The sequence below is a fragment of the Mytilus edulis genome, chromosome 4 (assembly GCF_963676685.1).
Source record: "Mytilus edulis chromosome 4, xbMytEdul2.2, whole genome shotgun sequence".
NCBI classification, from domain to species: Eukaryota; Metazoa; Mollusca; class Bivalvia; order Mytilida; family Mytilidae; genus Mytilus; species Mytilus edulis.
This window is the reverse complement of record NC_092347.1, coordinates 41,104,891-41,123,391: the sequence shown is the minus strand read 5'-3', so window position 1 is coordinate 41,123,391 and position 18,501 is coordinate 41,104,891.

Sequence of the window (18,501 nt, the reverse complement as noted above, 5' to 3'; positions counted from 1 at the left end):
TTTCTGATATCCAAAATTCGAAACGATAATAAATTCTTGTGTTCGGAAATCAATATTCACCAAAAAGACGCACATTTTATAAACCTATCTGCAACCCGGAAATGCTTTTCTAGGAAGTCAAAGAAAACTTGCATAAGGTCTTTTGTTGAGAATTCAATAAAATATAACCTTTGTAACTGAAATAAATTTTCAGTTATTTATTCTTAGATTTCATTTAGATTTTATGTTCATAGAAATGCAAACATGGAAAACGTTCTAAGTTAAAAACATTTTAAAACAGTTCATTATTTATTTCTTATCTTCGAACCGTGGCTTATTGACGTGTTAGTTGAAAACGAACCTTTTAATTAAGACAAATTGTGTTTTAAATGTCAGACTCCTACTATCATTTCTATTTTTAGAATAAAACCATGTCAAATTTCAGATATCACAAGTATCAAATGTTTATTCCGTAAATTAAAATGATAAACTGTTCTGCAAGACAGTTTCTTCTCATTAATTAAGATCAATTAAAAATAGGAAAGTTCAGATGAGTGTATGCCAATGTTTCACTTTTTCTCTTAGATAACATCAAAGTAAAACGAAACACAAAATGGTTGACACGAGAAAATTTGGATGTCAAGTTGAAGTTATAGGCGACCGTCACACAAGTGATAGGCTAAGCTAGCTATACAAGTAGGTTTAATGAGCCTCCACAATTTTCTAGATTAGAACAAATGTCTGTTGTTTGATGTGTTTGAGCGTTTGATTTTGACATTTGATAAGGAAATTTTACTTTTAGTTCGGTACTTTTGTTATTAAACTTTTTATATAACACTTTATAAAGTGTTCGATATCCAATCGTTTTACTAGATTAACCTTCACCAGGATCGTTGAAACAAAAAAAATGTGAAAGCAAAGAATACATTAGGAGCTAAATAACCAATTTGACATAATCCGTATCACCTTTACAAATGACCTTTTCTGATTAGTCCATTAGTTTTATATGCCTATGGCATGACTTGTTACTTGTCCCCCCATTGTGTTATTGTGCTATGGTCGATTCGCCGTTTCAGAATATAATGCATCCTGGGTAATATTTTGAAAAGGGAACACCAAAACGTCCTCATTGGTTAAACATTTCATAAACAATGGAAATTTAACCAATGACGTGACGTTATTTTCATTTTGGGGTACGAATAATGGAATTACCCATGATGCTCCAGATTCTGAAACGGCCAATTATGAATTATCGTCTTTCTTTTTTGCTGATGTACTTTGTCTACATCGCATTTACGGTTTCTTTGATAAAACATTCCTTTGTTTTTATAGTGATTAAGATAATTTTACAATGTTGACTGCTGTACGAAGTTTTCACGTTTTACCTATTATTTCTGTTTGTTTTGCTGACATATTATTGTCAATATATTGGAATTCAATGCAACTGCTATACAAGTGAGAGGTATAGCTAGCTATAAAACCAGGTTTAATCCACCATTTTCTATGTAAGTGTATGCCTGTACTAAGTCCTTAATACAGTTGTTTTTCATTCGATTTATGTAATTGAGCTTTTGATTTTGCCATTTTATAGAGAAGACTCCCCTTTTTGAATTTCCCTCGCATTTTTATTATAATTTTACTGTTTATAAAATATAAGATAAATAAAGGCAACAACAGTATACCGCTGTTCGAAAGTTGTAAATCTATTGCGAGAAAACAAATCCGGGTTACAAAATTAAAACCGAGAGAAACACATTAACTATAAGAGGAAAACAAGATAAACCCTGCCATAAAATTTGGATCAATAGTTTTCTAATAATTTACATATTTTACAAAGGAAAATGTAAGAGAAGTTTGTTTTAAATCATGTCAGTATCTAAACTGATGATACCCATATGGACTAACAGTCCACACACATTAAATTACAGACTGGCACGATGGACTGACTGTAATAAAAATAATATGCTAAGTAAAAACGAAGCAGATTACCACAACGATGTCAAATTGAACGACATTTCCTACATATGCTTCTTTTAGGAAATATACGCATATTTTCGACGCGTTACTTTCTCAAAGCAATTTTGCTATAAAAAAAAAACTATACCTACTAGTTCTGGCTTGAAAAGAGATGTAATACAAGTGAATGAACTGGTATACCAAATTAATTGAACAATGACAATTGATGTTTTGCCGGTATCTCATCCTTCCTGTTAACATTTCCTCTGTAATGCAAACCTGTAGAGGTGTCCGAGCATGTTGATGGCGACAGTGGACTATAATTACAAAGATCTAACGTCATTAGGGCTCTGATGGATAGTCCCATTCTCATTCACAGAAACTATGATTACTTTATATCTCAAGGTAAAATTTGTCTCGAATCTTTGTTCAGAATGGTTTATCAGATGGTCAGCATAGAAGTTTTTAAATACCCAACCCCAAAATACAACTATCTAAATGTTTGACTAATAGTTCTAATTTCATAAGAAGATCAGGGGAATTGGTGTCGGGTCACATAAATCTGGAAATTGCTTGTATATGAGCTGAGTGTTTGCATTGCTTCACGATGTGTCCGGTATTTAACATCCACTATCCATGTATTTAGTTATGATATTTCCTTCATGGATTCTGTTGAATATTGTGTTATGTCTTATCGTGTGTGGTATGAATTCTGTATTTTCGGTACATGTCACATTTGTGCTATTCGTCAGTATAGTGGAGTTATTTCCATCTTCCGTGGATAAAGTATTGTGTTGGTCCAAATAAGTATGACATCGTCACAGAATTGTTTTAAAAAAAATTGAAAACAACACGTTTAATAATTTAATGCGTTCGAAGCGCTTTTCTGGATTTACCTTCATCAGGAACGCTCAAAGCCAAACATTTGAAATCCGAGGATGTATAAATACCAACCGAAACCGTTGAAGAGCTATGTGTCAAAAATACCTAAAATAAATAGCCAAGTTCATCTAAAGTCAACTTTGCCTCAGGGAGTTGAAACCTAAGTTTTCTTAATAATTCCAAAATTTGTAAACGGACAATTTAAGAAAGGTTTGTTAAATCATGTCAGTACCGAAGTATTGACTACTGAGATGATGGCCTTTCAATACCGTCATAATCATGATATTTATTTTGACTTGTATTGTGAAAATAATTGTGACTTTTCTATCGTTCAATTTAAATGTATGAAATTAAAGATTAAGTATACGTCACAAAAATACGTCACTGTTCGTGGTTCCGTAGATATTCTGTGGTGTTTACATGCAACTAATGTACTATTATATTATGTATTTATGCGTTTCTCTGTGCTGAGTGTTCTTACATTTGCTTGTATTGTATTCCTGTCAACGTAGTGTTGTCATTTTAGCGATATTTTTTGTCATTGACGTATAAGCAGGGAGGTTTTACTAGGCATAAAACCAGGTTCAACCCACCTATGTCTTCAAATGTCCTATATCAAGTAAGGGAAATGGCAATCGTTATCAAATAGTCTGTTTCTATGCATGTTGACGTGTTTTGCTTTTTTGAACTTCAGTGTTTATGTTGTTCTATTGTTTTCCTCTTAAAGTTGATGTGTTTCCCTTGGTTTATGTTTGTAACCAACCCGGATTTGGTTTATCTCTATTTATGACTTTTGAACAGCGGTAAATTACTGTTGCCTTTATTTAATATCTTCGATTTTAATTTTGCTTTGTGTTACCCGTCGTCTATTTCTGTTTTGTATTTTCATGTCCTTTTTGTTATGGTGATGTCCTAGATCATCGACTTAAATTTTTTGATTGAGTCTTGTTAATTTGATATATAAATACTTGAAATATAAATCTCCTGTGTTAACGTTGATGCCATGACGATGTTGGAATTTATTCAACCTGAGATTATAAACAGAATACACGCGATTGGTCAGATTAACCTTTAGTCCTTGAAAAAAATCAAAACGGAAAGTCCCTAATCAAATGGCAAACTCAAATGATAAAGCACATCAAACGAATGGGCAACTGTCATATTTCTGACTTGGCATTTTCAACTGTAGAAAATGGTGGATTGAACCTGGTTTTATAATTTCTCACTTGTATGACAGTCGCATCAATGTCCATTATATTTACAACTATGCGTGAAAAAACAGACATAAAAGGTAAGATTGTCGAAATATGGGATACAACAGTCATTACTGTGTCACAATATCGACAATTCTTTTAATCGATATCGCTCATCTGATCATAAGTTAAAACAAATCACCTTTTAACTTATTTTCTTTTTTAATCCATACACATTCTGAGTAGATGCGAAGTCGATCTCAATCTGATGTCACATCAAAGGTGCATGCATACTAAACATTGTTCAACCAGATATATATAACCTTAACTGTACATTGAACATCTGTTTTGAATTTTGGGTCCTCAATGCTCTTCAGCTTTATACTTATTTGGCTTTACAACTATTTTGATCTGAGCGTCACTGGCGAGTCTCATGTGGATAAATCGCGCGTCTAGCGAAAAGAATTTTAAGCATTGTACCTTTGAAAACTAATTGCAACACATGTAATGCTTACATTTTCGGAAAATATAAAAAGTATTTATACAAGCAATTTTACCTGTTTTGTAGCGAGCGTTACCAAATATGCATTTTATCAAATGTGTGTGTTTGATTTTATCTTACAATATTACATCGTCGATCAAATTAATGTTGAATCGATAAAATGTCTAGCTGTTTAAAAACAAAAAAACAAAAATGAACACTATTGTAATGGAGCGGAATGCGGAAGGAACAACACAATTGTCAAAATAAAGCTAAAAAAACAAATGAAGAAAGCAACGTACGATCTACAATTTTATAAAATAGATATAAGAAGATGTGGTATGACCAAAACTCCATCCAAGTCACAATTTATAAAAGTATACTATTATAGGTCAAAGTACGATCTTCAACACAGAGCCTTGGCACACACCAAACAGCAAGCTGTAAAGGGCTAAAAAACTAGTGTAAAACCAATCAAAAGGGAAAACCAACGGTCTAATCTATATTAAAAACCAGAAACGAGAAACAAGTCTTGATTTTCTCGTAGCATTTAAGACTCATTGGTGACCTTCGGCTGTTATCCGCTCTTTGGTCGGGTTGTTGTCTCTTAGACATATTCCCCATTTCCATTCTTAATTTTATAAATCAGTAACTCCAGATCGCCCCTTGAGTAATTAAGTTGTGAACTTATTTCAGAGATATTGTAATAGAGCTGTTATCGACACAAATTTTCTCAATAAAACAAAATGTAATAACGAAAACAACCAAACTCCGTACAATAATTGTTTCCGTTCCGGAACTATTTTCCTCTGTTCCATGGTGCGTAAAGTATTATGTTTATAGTAATTGGAACTGCCGGAGATTTGGTAAACAACTGTCAATGTTTGAAAGAGATATTTTAGCGACGGAATATAGAAATTAATAACATTCAGTTTAAAACTTGAATCTCGTTGAAAACTTGTGTGTCGTTTCAATACGAAAAATACGAAAAAGGTATTTTTATTAGGCATATCAGTAAAAGGACACTCAGAAAACGGAATACCAAGAGACACCTAACTCGAACGTGTACCTTAAATGTTCATGATTTATAAGTCAATAATAGGAGTTATAAACACGGTTAAAAAGTTGGCTAACAAAAATTGTATCATAAAGGAACAAATGCTCTTTTTGACTATTTTTGTATGATGCATCCCGTATAATTGATGAAATTTATTCTAAAAGTGAATAACTGTCGTCTGCAATTAATTACTAATAAAGTGATTGATTGCTTGCTTCACGTGTCAGTACACTAAACCTAAGTTGTGGCGCTTTTAATGACTTACATCTACCATTATTATAGTGATAACACAATAGTTATTTGTTTACATCAGCATCTTTATTGTTGACCATTGTAGATACCTTTGGTTATATTAACACTTATTGCCAATACAACGTTCATTTGTTGACAATGATAGCTGACACCTAAAATTATTAGACGTTAATTGTTGATAATGATAGCTAACACCTAGAATTATTAGACGTTAATTGTTGATAATGATAGCTAACACCTGAATTTATTAGATGGATGATTTTTTTTAATATTTCTGTTATAAAGACAACAAGGTTAATGCAATTATAGTAAAGGTTGAAGGCCATTATAGTGATTTTATAATGAACGAGGCCATAAAGGGGGAGGGTTGAGATCTCACAAACATGTTTAACCCCGCCGCATTTTTGCGCCTGTCCCAAGTCAGGAGCCTCTGGCCTTTGTTAGTCTTGTATTATTTTAATTTTAGTTTCTTGTGTACAATTTGGAAATTAGTATGGCGTTCATTATCACTGGACTAGTATATATTTGTTTAGGGGCCAGCTGAAGGACGCCTCCGGGTGCGGGAATTTCTCGCTACATTGAAGACCTGTTGGTGACCCTCTGCTGTTGTTTTTTATTTGGTCGGGTTGTTGTCTCTTTGACACATTCCCCATTTCCATTCTCAATTTTATTTGAACACAGTGACTCTTTAACGTCGGGTAATCGTGTTCATTTTGTAAATGGTATATGATCTCTAAGTAAGCTATGAAGAACATATAATTATAGTTCTTGGTGTTGAAAATTATAGGCTTGATTTATAACAGCAAATAACATGAATGGTTTGAATAAAACATAAATTAATAATAATAAAAATATATCAAAATTTTAACCAACAGAACAACTAGAAGTATGCGTTTTATTCGTAGAAATGGTTGATTAAACATGCTTTTACAACTAACTAAAACTTCAACTTCGTTTTTTTAATAATTCTGTTTTATTGCCAGATTGTGTCAGCATCACAGGCAGACATGATTTGTTAGTTAGACAACAATTTGAATCCAGAATACAAACTCGTGTAAAAAATACACAATAAAAATACAACAGTACTGACTCGAGAAAGTAACACTTCCAAAAGCAAAACAAACGTACAGTATAACCGGCCTAATCCGACACCTGAGTATTAAAACATCCTGCTATAACCGACACATTTTCATGGTCCCACAATATACCTATAATTGCAGAAAAAAAACTGAGTATTCAGACACCATGCTTAATCCGACATTTTTTTCTGGTCCCCTGGTGTGTCCGATAACACAGGTTACACTGTATAATTAAATCTAACAAATATGCCAACAAAAATGGTTTTTTTTGTAGCTGATAGTATCTGATAAAGCTGTATCTTCTGGTACTAATGATATACTCAAGATTTGATTTAAATAGTTTTATTAACATAAAACTAAGTATATAGTATGACCATTATCAGATACGTTACGTTGAAAACTTTAGTCACTTAAATTAAGCTTACCAAATGTTATTCAAACATTGTATTTAATTCTTAATTTGCTAATTCATCGAAATTAAAAAAAAATGTTTTAACTTAACTGCTTAAGAAGGTAGACCTAAGTAAAGGGAATTAACTCTTAAAGTCATCAGTACGTTTGTGTCAACAATTTTCTTAAATGTATTCTAAGCTTCTAGGTTACATAGACTATTTTAAGTATGTTTCAGTTAAAAACTTAAAATACATTGATAAAACTTGACAAACGCATGAATTATTTAAAGAGTTATCTCCCTGAACCAAGGTCTACCCCATTAATTATTTGTTTAAACACCCACTGTCAAGTAAAATATGCATATTTGGTATGAAACTATGTTATCCAAATGAATCGTCCGGGATATAAAGCGTGGAAATAAACTGTCAATCGAAAAAAACACAACTTGCATTCATTTAAAATAGACTTGTAATAGTAGCAAAACTGTCGACATTAATATTTTTATAAAAGAAAGTAAAATCACAAAAATACTGAACTCAGAGGAAAAGTCAAAACGAAGAGTCCTTAATCAAATAGTTCTAGTTTGTACCAGTAACAAACTTTTTTTCTCAAAACAAAAACCAATAGAAATCCAAAACCCCTCATAGTTTCTTATTCCATATGATATGTCGTTTTTAATATGCAGGGTGCAGGATTTTCTTCTGCTAAAGACCTATTGTTGGCTGTCGGATTTTGTTTTATCTCTTCGGTTGGGTTGTTGTCTCTTTGACACACTCCCCATTTCCATTCTCAATTTTATGAAATATTTACCAAAGATGCAAAACACTTACATTACTATCCTGTAGACTGTTTTTTTTCTCTCACTAAAATGTATCTATTACGCCTGGGATTGTTCATTTTACTCCACATTGGTATCATTTGTGCATTGATTCTTAAACCGTTTGTATAACTGCTATCTTAGATAAGTTTTAAGATCTTTTTAAGCAGTTTCAAACTCTTTTCGAGCAACTTTTCTTATTTCGGCTCACAGAAAACATAAGGTGCAGAAAAGATAATAAAGGAAAACTGCTTTTTATAAAATAGTATGACGTAATTACAACAATCGACAAAAGCATCTGTTAGTTTTAATATGTTAAGGATGAATATAAAAAAAGAAAAGTAAAGCTACAAACAACAGTTTCAACTGATTCAACTTACATAAAAAAAACTGTATCCTTATCATTTATGAAATGCATTGTCAATCGTGCCTATTACATTAAAACTTACTCCTTTCTCGGTTCCCAACTATTTCGAGAGGGATCCCTAACATTTGAATACTTTTGGATAAAATTAAAGTATTATCGTTTAAAAATATTTTGATTCCGATCATTATTACTACAGAGCTAAAATCTAAAACAGAAAATATCAGAATCTCTGGTTCGTTTTCTTCTATTAATATTTACATATCTCCTTTTTTATCTTTTTAACTCGAATGAAAGTACGAAATATGATAAATATAATTTTAAGATGTCGTTGTCAGTTATGGTAGATTTGAACAGATCAGGAACATTATTTGATAAAGGCATTCATCTGTTTTTTTGTTTTTCAATGAATTAAGATGATATTCAAACTAAATTGTGTTGCAATCCTGATTACTAGAAAACCACGTGATGCGTCTGACACTGTCTTTTTCCTTGCGTTTAGATATAATTATTGTTGTTTTGATTTATTTTTAATTTCCTCTTTTATATTTGAGTTTTTTTCCAAATAATAACTATCTTCAATTTATGTTGCTAAATATAATGTAGAATATATTGATTAGTCTAACTTTTGGCATAATTAATTGTCTTCACCTTGTCTTCATATAAGATCTCTTCAAAACCAATATTATCATATCAAATATGAAACATCATAAAATGTACTACGAAAACTCGGTACGTCTTCAACGTTTTCGACTTTTAAATTAAAAAAAGGATGCATAGAGTAAATTTTAGCAATAACACAGCAAACAGAAAATTGTATAACAAAGATAACATTAAATGAATAAAAATTGACAATATTTATAATTTGTAAAACGTCGATGAGACCCTGTTCTACTCCAGTTCTTAGGGAATTGTACATACTCTTACCAGAATATTTAGAGTGATAACCTTGACACCTTTTCTTTGATTTTCCGACGCTGCGACCAATTAACTGATCCTATGATAAAAAAAGGTTGTGCTTAGATTTTTACCTTTCGTGTTATTAATTGGTAAATTTAAGGTATTATTATATAATGTGCATTGACACCTTTACTGTTGCCAATGACAGATATATAAGGTTGCATTCAATCATGTTGCTAATAAAATTAACGGTACCAATTTTCTTGCACCAGATGCGCATTTCGACAATACATGTCTCTTCAGTACTCTAATTGGTTGATCATATTGATATCGATATCCTTAGCAATATCTGGCACAACTTTTCATATTAGTTTCTTTTTTTAATGCTTTTCAACTTCGTTTCACGATCAGCCTTTCGACTCTTTTGATTTTAGCGCCACCGGTGCATCTAATATAGACGATACGAGCATCTGACGTCCTACGTTTTAACTAGTCAAATAACTTCTATGATGTCTAACATCTGAAATTAAATTATTGGTTTTAAATAGTTCTTTTGATCTGAGCGTCACTGATGAGTCTTATGTAGACGAAACGCGCGTCTGGCGTATAAAATTATAATCCTGGTACTTTTGATAACTATTGTATGAGGATTAGTTGAAGACGCGCATATGGCGTATCAATTAATAATTAATCAAGGACCTTCTATGATGTGTTTATATTCTTGGTTCTGAATAGTTCCTGTATGAGGACAATGTGAGGACGCGCATATGACTTGCTGATTAATAATTAGCCAAGTACCATTTGTTGTGTTTATCATCTGTAATTATATTCTTGGTTCTAAACAGTTCTTGTATGAGGATAAGGTGAAGACTAGCATATGTCACACCAAGTTTAAATTTGCCAAATACCTTTTATGTTGTTAAACACCTGAAATTGTATTTTTGGATCTAAATAGATCTTGTAGGTTGCATTTCTGTAAATATTGACAATGCAATTTCCCATAGGAACTCCTTTTACGGCTACAACTGTACCACTTTTACTATGAAGTTTTGAAAAAAATCTTATCCTAGAATTGAAAGTTCATATGCACCACAATTGTTTTCAAAGGTCAAAATATAGGGCTGTGCGGCATATTTTCAACGTTTATATGCCCTGAACTTCTCAGAGTTTAAACTTACACTAATTTTCTTAACTACCCCTACCTCGAATGAAAGGTTACCACAGATTTCAATGTAAACAATATGCACGTGTTTATTTACTGGTAACATTCCCAAGTTCTGTCTCTGAGATATGGAACACAGAGAGCATAACTGGGAACCAGTATGTAAACAAAATTAATTTTCTATGAATATTCTATTACTCCCCAAAAGAGGCGTGTTTTGAGAAACAGCTGTATTTACAAAGTGAAACCTATACAGACATTTATTCAAATAGAAAACTCTCTAAAATCATCTTTTCTCACATTAATACTCATTTATCAGAATTAAAGTCTTAAAGAAATCACTGTGTATACTCTAAGTATTTCTTTACTATACATTTTATACCCCCTCCCCTGTTTCAATTTTTTAAAGAATTTGAAAACAAGACTTTAATTATTTCCAGCATACCCTATTTGCATATTTTCTGATAAAAAATGCCTAGAACCTGTTAAAAACTGTTTTGATAACATATTGAAAGCATATCAGAATATCAGAAATGTAATGTGTAGCAATCAATCATTACAACATTCAAGATTATATAAAGTATCCAATCGAACCTCTATCTCCAGTCCACATCTTACTGTATGCCTATTTGTCAATTAAAGAACACATTTTCTGCCTCAAATGGTCAATTTAGAATTCTTGTCACAACAGTATCATCTGTCACCATATATCTGACACAATTTAGCTACTATATATAATAGAAGTGTTCAAACAAAGCCATATTTGCAATAGTTGTATGTATGCAGATGCCAGTCTGAGATATAAATTCAGACACTTAAAATGTTGTACAGATAACTGCTAACATCTGATTTTTGCATAACTTCCAAGCATAGTTATTGTTTTCTATATCAAGAACTTTAAAATCATAAAATCATAGCATTTACAAGTTGAATTATTTGTTTTATGACCCAGGGGGTAGGCAATTTTCTATGTTTTTTGCCCCTGGGGCCTCAAATTTCATAAATCATTCTGCTGTTTCTAGCAATTTGGAATATTTAGTACATATTCAGGATAGAACACACTATTGTAAGTTTTCTTGAGATATTTTTGTTTTTCTAGCTTGTATTTATTATGCCGTGGTGACAAAAATGCAGATTTAGGTGTTGCGGCTTACTTTTGGGTTATCGAAAGGACACAAATACCCCATAAATAATATTCAGGAAGGATCTATGAGTTTCAATGACTGCAAAGAGTAAATATAAGCACTTCTTAACAATTTAACTTACAAATATGCAAATATTATGATTTAATTTTGTATCCAGGACTTTAAGTAAACTATGCATACTGTAAACTGTGAATTTATGCTGAGTCATCATATTTAAGGCCCAGGATTCTATCAATCTTCATTAAATATTTATAAAACTTCTTATTTGAGTTAATTTCTTTAAAATCTGTGAAATAAAGCAAATTTGGTTTAATTCTGAATATTCCCCTTTTTCACCCTATATAGGTTGCATTTCTGTAAATATTGACAATGCAATTTCCCATAGGAACTCCTTTTACGGCTACAACTGTACCACTTTTACTATGAAGTTTTGAAAAAAATCTTATCCTAGAATTGAAAGTTCATATGCACCACAATTTTTTTCAAAGGTCAAAATATAGGGCTGTGCGGCATATTTTCAACGTTTATATGCCCTGAACTTCTCAGAGTTTAAACTTACACTAATTTTCTTAACTACCCCTACCTCGAATGAAAGGTTACCACAGATTTCAATGTAAACAATATGCACGTGTTTATTTACTGGTAACATTGCCAAGTTCTGTCTCTGCGATATGGAACACAGAGAGCATAACTGGGAACCAGTATGTAAACAAAATTAATTTTCTATGAATATTCTATTACTCCCCAAAAGAGGCGTGTTTTGAGAAACAGCTGTATTTACAAAGTGAAACCTGTATGAAGACAAGGTGAGACGCGCATATGACGTTCCAATTAATAATTCACAAGTACCTTCTATGGTATTAATCATCTATTATTTTAATCTTGGTTCTTAATAGTTCTTGTGTGAGAACAAGGGGAAGACGCGCATATAAAGTACCAAGTGATAATTAGCCATCTATGATGTTTACCATTTGAAATTATATGTTTGGTCTAGTTAGTTCTTGTATGAGGACAAGACGAAGACGCACATATGACGTTCCAATTAATAATTCACAAGTACCTTCTATGGTATTAATCATCTATTATTTTAATCTTGGTTCTTAATAGTTCTTGTGTGAGAACAAGGGGAAGACGCGCATATAAAGTACCAAGTGATAATTAGCCATCTATGATGTTTACCATTTGAAATTATATGTTTGGTCTAGTTAGTTCTTGTATGAGGACAAGACGAAGACGCACATATGACGTTCCAATTAATAATTCACAAGTACCTTCTATGGTATTAATCATCTATTATTTTAATCTTGGTTCTTAATAGTTCTTGTGTGAGAACAAGGGGAAGACGCGCATATAAAGTACCAAGCGATAATTAGCCAGGTACCATCTATGATGTTTACCATTTGAAATTATATGTTTGGTCTAGTTAGTTCTTGTATGAAGACAAGGTGAGACGGGCATATGACGTTCTAATTAATAATTCACAAGTACCTTCTATGGTATTATCTTATGTTATTTTACTCTTAGTTCTTAATAGTTCTTGTGTGAGAACAAGGTGAAGACGCGCATATAAAGTACCAAGTGATTATTAGCCAGATACCTTCTATGATGTTTACCATTTGAAATTATATGTTTGGTCTAGTTAGTCCTTGTATGAGGACAAGGCTAAGACGCACATATGACGTTCTAATTAATAATTAGCCAAGTACCATCTATGATGTTTAAATTCTGAAATTATATTTTTGATTCTCATTAGTTCTTGTATATAGACAAGGTAAAGGCCATTGATAATCTAGGATTTACAATAATGATATAGGCTTTGCAATAACCTTCAAATAAATACATATAAGTTTCCAACCCAGAAGTTGACTGAACTTTATTTTCTTAATTGTTTCATAACTGATTTATGAATCAACAAGTTTGTTATGTACACGTATACTAGTTATCAAAGGTACCAGGCTGATATTTTGATACGCCAGACGCGCGTTTCGTCTACATACGACTTGTCAGTGACGCTCAGATCAAAATATAACATATTATTGGGGTAATGGATGTTTCACGATGTCTATATCAAGAGAAAATCCTTAAGAATAGTAATCAACAATTGTCTACATAAAGATTAAGTACAATCACAGAAATAATACGAGGAAAACTCTAAAAGGAAAGTCCAAAATCAAAAGCTGAAATACATCAAACGAAATGATAACAACTTTAATATTACTGACTTGGTACATGCATTTTCTAATGTAGAAAGTGGTGGATTGAACATGAAATATCTGTACCAAATCAGGAATATGACAGTTGGTTGTATTTGAGCTTTTGATTTTGCCATTTGTAAAAAGACTTTCTTTTTAATCAAATGCAAATTATAATAATATATATAGACACATCACATAGTATTTTTTCACAAGTCATTAAATTGCAAGCCAAGTAAATTTTGTAGTTTTAACAAATGATTCAAGCTCTTTATCTGTCTGTCTGTCTGTCTGTCTGTCTGTTTGCCTGTTTGTTTGTTGAATATTGGTTAAACTATGAGGCGGTGACCATACAAAAGTTATATATATTTCAACCCTTGAACATTTGTTTAGTAATTATATTTAAACCTCATTTCTGTTTTGCCTACTCATAGTTTTTCTTCAGGTGAAAAACATTCCAAGAAAGTATACGAAATCTACACAACATTTTTTGTTTTGTATTCCTAATTCATTGATTTATTTTTCCTTAAACCATTTATATTTCAATTACTCATAACATTATGAAGTAAATACCTCTAGAACAAATATCTTTACACAAGGGGATGCAACACACATACACCGAATGTAATTTCTTACCTAAATATCAATATCCATATCCTTTAACCGCATCTGTATGTATTCTACTTACTCGTGAACCTCTGTTTTCAATGCACAAAGTAAAAATAAACAAGAATGTGTCCACAGTACACGGATGCCCCACTCGCACTATCATTTTCTATGTTTAGTGGACCGTGAAATTGAAATAAATTCTCTAATTTGGCATTAAAATTAGAATGATCTTATCAAAGGGAACATGTATACTAAGTTTTAAGTTAATTGGAATTCTACTTTATCAAAAACTACCTTGACCAAAAACTTTAACCTGAAATTTGCACTATCATTTTCTATGTTCACTGAACCGTAAAATTGGGGTCAAAACTCTAATTTGGCATTTAAATTAGAAAGATCATATCATAGGGCACATGTATACTAAGTTTCAAGTTGATTGGACTTCAACTTCATCAAAAACTACCTTGACCAAAAACTTTAAACTGAAGCGGGACAGACGGACGAACGAACGGACAGACGGACGAACAGACGAACGGACGCACAGACCAGAACAAATAATGCCCCTCTACTATCGTAGGTGGGGCATAAAAACAAAATACTGAACTCCTAGTGGAATTCCAAACGGAAAGTCTCTATCAAAAAATCAAACACGTCAAACTAATGGATAACAACTGTCATATTCCTGACTTGGTATAGGACGAATCGTAAACAACTGTCAAATTTCTAACTTGGTGCAGGCATTTCTCTTTTTTAAATGAAAGGTTATACCTGGTTTTATAGCTAGCTTAATCTCTTACTTGTTTGACAGTCGAAAATATAGCAATTTTACTGAACTCAAATCAACCAACATGTAATCATTGCAGAAAATTACAAAACCTTCATTGCTCGTACATATTCTATGTCCTCATTACAATATTCTTTGAACACGAAAATCCCTGTTCCTTTACCATTTTTAGTCTATGATTTTTATCTAAAAAGCCGTTTTAATCTCCAACCCTGCTACTCGTTTCACACACAATCTTACGAGAAAAAGAACTCGTAGTTAGTCATGAACATTTCAGTATAAATTACGATCCATAAGATGATAGAATGTCATCCAGAAGATACGCAAAATAATGACTATTGGAAGTTACTCAAACAACTAGATTGCTGATCCTTCTGAGAAGAGATAGTCACTACAACATACATTTCTATTAGACTATTGGACTTTCCGTTTTGAATTTTCCATGGAGTTCGGTATTTTTGTTATTTTACTGTTTTCGGTATATGTATATAAGATTGCACATGCTAATCATGCCAATATTGCTTATGATATTTTAAAAACAAATATATATGTCATTGTCAAATAGGTCTTTTCAATATTGAATTTTTTGCATTGTGATAATATTTAGTTTACTCCGTTTGAAATCAATAAGCACAATACACAGTTTGGTATATTAATTAAGTTTTTAGCAAAACAACGATTTTTTTCAAACTGTACATGTATAATAAACAGTAGACGATGCAGGGAAGAGAAGAATTTGAACAATAGTACCACATATTCATGAACATGTCCAATGTTAGGAACTTCTTCAGTTGTTCTCTTCTTTTGTGTCTTATCTTTTTTAATTTTAAAGAGATATGAAACAAGGCGTTTGAGAGTTTGGCTTTGTTAAGACATTTCCTGTCTAACTGATGTTCATCCCATATCTCCTTTAATTTATTTGTTATAAGAAATGTATATATTTAGACACTTTTTGTTTAAGAGGACGCATTTACTGATGCATTCTCTCTTTTTTCATGTATCCTCATAAGAAAGATCTTATATATTTACGAGTTAGTTGACCGTTATGGAATATCCGTTTCACAGCACCAATCCCAACCCGTTTTCCACGAATGTAACCTACCGAACTAGACTTATTGCCAGATGGGTACTATCATTAACAACAAGACACATTCCACACGTGGAGGAGGATCTGTCTACCCTTCCTGAGCACTTTATATCAACCCCAGTTTTGATGGGTTCGTGTTGTTCGGTGTTTTGTTATCTATATTGTGTTTTGTGTACTTTTGTGTGTCTGTTTGTCTTTTTCTTTGATGTTATATTTGTTATTCTCGTGGGATTTTGTCTGATGCTTGGTCCGTTTCTGTGTGTGTTACATTTTAGTGTTGTGTCGTTGTTCTCCTCTTATATCTAATGCGTTTCCCTCGATTTTAGTTTGTTACCCCGATTTTGTTTTTTGTCCATGGATTTATGAGTTTTGAACAGCGGTATACTACTGTTGCCTTTATTTAGCCATTGAGTTGTCAGGTTGTTTTACATTTTTGATTATGAATGTCCCTTTGATATATGCCTCTGTTTTACAATGTTTTTCTCACTGCTTGCTTTTCTTGTTGTTAATTATAAATAATAATATAACAAGATATATAAACTTGATCACTGCTTTGATCTTCAAATTTGTTACATGTACAATTCAGTCTCCATATAATGCCCTTACATATCAATATTTCTCACCTCTCAAAGGTGTAATACCACCATTTATTTTCCCCTATTAGTCTTTGTTAAATTTGCACTTTTCAAAAAAATGTGCAGAATTTATCTTTGTTTCAAATAAAGAAATACTTGGCATGAGTAAAGTTTTATCCTGTCCAGTACTATAGAAAACAAATTTCATAATATTTCATTGCATATAAGAAAATAACCATCGTTGGAAGTTAACCAATCAAATGTCTCCCCTTATTTCATCTGTGTACAAGGTTTAGTCACCATGTAACCTCAAGATTACAAAGTTTTCTATAGAAATTCCAAATAAAAAATAATGGTGTTTTGAAATACCCAAGACATATGTTTATGACACAGAAATGTTTTTACTGCAATAAAATGTAGGATTAATTACCTACAACTGTCAAATTCAAGGGAATATTTTTTTAGACCTACTTTCGTATACAACCGGATGTGACATACCATGATTTGGTGGTATTACACCTCAAAGGCACTCTTGTGTAATCTAACTGTTACTAACAGACAAATATATGACCAACATAATTAACTAATGGTTTAACCTGATAATAGTGTTAGACTTTTCCATAACTGTCTTTAAGTGTTAATTGGGTGAAAAACACAAATACTGAACTAAAAAGAAAAGTCCATAAAATTGAACAAAAGCAAATGCCCGACTTTACCAACCAATGGAAACCAACTGTCATATTCCATATGGAAGGGACCAGATACAATACATGTGCATGAAATCATCACTAAATCACAGATACGGTAGCTACAAATTCAAGATCTTGGGTTAAAGAAATAAGATCCCTTTTTCATTTTGTATTTTGCCAATTCAAAAGACAGTATCTTTTAATCGTATGACTACAATTTGATAAATATAACACCTTATAGGTCGTGCGTCTGGACGCCTTTTACTTACCTTCACCCGAAACGCTTAAAACCTAACAGTTGATATGTCATGCGTCTTTGCGCCATTTTTTTTACCATCATCGTGAACGCTCAATCCCTAATAGTTGAAAACAAAAGGTAATTCATACATTAAGCTTATTACCAAAAGGTAATATCAAATGAATAGGCAACTTCATGTAATGTAAAATTTGTATGAGGGAGCTGAATTTTTAGTTTTGTAATAATTATTTGGAATTTATTTTTAGAAAAAAATATAGGCTCTCAAGAGCCTGTGTCGCTCACCTGTATTTACTGATGCTTTGGAAATCGTGTAAATTAGGATTAACATTATAATTAATAGTATTAAATATTGGATATTATTAGAAACTAAAACAATATCTAAGATAATAGCAAAAAAACTGCAAAACTTCCGTAAAAAAACCTCAGGGGCAGCAACCCAACAACGGGTTGTCAGATTCGTCTGAAATCTGATGAACATTTTTACCCAATGTCTCTAAATGCTTTAGTTTAAGAGATATAAGCCAAAAACTGCATGTTACCCCTATGTTTTATTTTTATCCATGTCGGCCATTTTGTTTGGCAGGCAGGGTCATCTGACACATTTTTAAACTAAATACCCTAGTAATGATTGTGGCCAAGTTTGGTT